This window comes from Dipodomys merriami, unplaced genomic scaffold (genome assembly GCF_024711535.1).
Source record: "Dipodomys merriami isolate MVZ:Mamm:240054 unplaced genomic scaffold, mDipMer1.0.p SCAF_1082, whole genome shotgun sequence".
NCBI classification, from domain to species: Eukaryota; Metazoa; Chordata; class Mammalia; order Rodentia; family Heteromyidae; genus Dipodomys; species Dipodomys merriami.
This window is the reverse complement of record NW_027202363.1, coordinates 135,098-137,429: the sequence shown is the minus strand read 5'-3', so window position 1 is coordinate 137,429 and position 2,332 is coordinate 135,098.

The window sequence follows — 2,332 nt, the reverse complement described above, 5'->3', positions numbered from 1 at the left end:
AATGCTTTGTATAACTTAAGCTTAAAGCTTCAGGATTAATCTTAATTTCAAACTTTAGCTATAAGATGCCTTTTACCTCTTCTAGATATATCAATATTTTCAAGTATTATGCACTTTTTTAATATTTTGCATGATAACATAGTTTTTTAATAAGATAAATGAATGTATACGTGACAAATTTAACACACTAATATTATCTGTAGCAGGCTAAGATTTGCTTATTCAAAAAACAATTACTGTTCTAATTAAATATATTACCATACTCTTCTTGCAGCAAAATCTATTTTCTTATAATACTGACATTTATATTGATGTCTGACTGTTGGCTTAATTACAGCTAACGTGCTAATAAAACATCCGCTCTGCATTGTCTTTTTTATATAAGTTGCCTTGTCCAAGTTTCTGGAGTTGGTCGATTCAACTAGTTAAAAGACTGCCTGCTTCCAGAGAGGTTGCTGAATGGATATTCTAAGTCATATTTTAAGAAATGCATCCTGAAATCCCCATAGATCTTTCTTTTATAATGACAAACTCAGCTTTACTTTGATGAAGTACATTAACTAGGAATTTATCCAAAAGCTATATAAACAAGCCAGATAAAACAGTAACAAATCAAATAAGAATTACATGTTCCTTTACATAGAAGTTTCTAATGTAGGCAGGTTGGAGACTGTACTGTAATTTCTAGGTTTCTCTTTTTCTGTGCTTGTCTCTGATCTCAGAGGGTTAGCTAAACTGATTATAGTTCACAAAGCATAATGGGAGCATGATCAAGCAAGAAAGGGTCTAATAAACTTCAGTATTTGCTAGCTAAAGAACTTTTTCTAGAAATTTTGCCCAGTAACTCCTTTTTTAATTGTATTGTATTGTAATAGTCCATTGCTAAGAAGGTCCTGTATGGGAGAGAGAAATAACAGCTCTTCAGAGATGCAGACATATGTAAGTCCCACATACCTGTGAATTCCTTACAGTATGACGACAAATTTTCCTTGCCCATGTGACAAAGTTTAAACATCTTGAAATGGGAAAGTTAACATGGACAACTGGGGTGAGCCTAGTCTACTATAAATCTTTAATAGTTGAGAATCCAACCCTGGTGGGTCAGAAAGAGATGTAACAATGAAACACAGGTGAGGTGGATGTGACATGTGAAGAAATTGGTGTGCATTTGTTATTTTTGAAGTTGGAGGGAAATAACCAGGAGGGAAGTAGTTCCAGCGATAAACAGAAGGAGATAAGAAATGAATCAAGGTCACTAGCACTTTGAGATGTGCAATGTATGCCAAATTTTTCACTATAGGATTATAAGGCAATGAGTTAGTGCTATTCAAAAAGACACTATTTTTGTGAGAAATAATTCTCCGAGAAATATATTTACGATGAATGATGAGCGATGGTATAGAACATAAGGGAATATAAGATAGGAAATGCTCTAATGTTGTCAATATCCCATCAATTTTCTCATCCCAACCTGAACTCTAAAAAAACCTATAAAATAGAGTTAGTTAATATCTCAGCCAACTTATGATATTACAATCCAAATAGTTAAAAATTTCATTTCAAGCTTGGCACTGATGGCTCATTCCTGTAATCCTAGCAACTCAGGAGGTTGTGATCAGTAGGTCGGGGTTCGAAGCCAGCCCAAGCAGGAAAATCTGTGAGACTCTTATCACCAATTAACCACCACCCAAAAATGGAAGTGGAACTGTGGCTTAAGTTGGTAAAGCACTATCTTTAAGAGAAAAAGCTCAAGAACAGTGCCTAGGCCCTGAATTCAAGCCCCATCATTGAGAAAAACAATAATAATCAATGAAAGTATTAATAGGCAAGGAAATAGTTCTGGATATTGCATGTCACATAGGAATAAGTACATCAACTCCAAAGGAACTTCAAAAGGTGAAGTTTGTGCCTGCAGAAAGGCTTGCTATGGACAGTAGCCAAATAAGAAAATATACTGGGTGGGTGGGTACTCCTTAATGCATTATTGTCCATCATTCTGATTAGTCAGAAGTTACATTCACAACCTTGTGCTATTGGCTGACTTGAAAAATGTTAAAAGTTTACCTGAGCAATCAACCAAACATTGAGCCAAAGTAGGAACTTATCAGAAAAATAATTCTTACTCATCTGGCTCTCTGTCACTTTGGTCAGGCAGACCTTCAGGTCCTAGAGAGAATAATTCCTCTGACAGGATTTGGCTTAACTTAATCAGTTTCTTGCAAGATGGTGATGCTTACATTAAGCAGCCAATTTGATAGGAAAAATGCAAGGAAGGATGGAATAGAATAAACTATTCCACAAGAAGAGAGCAGCTACAATATCACGGCAGGTC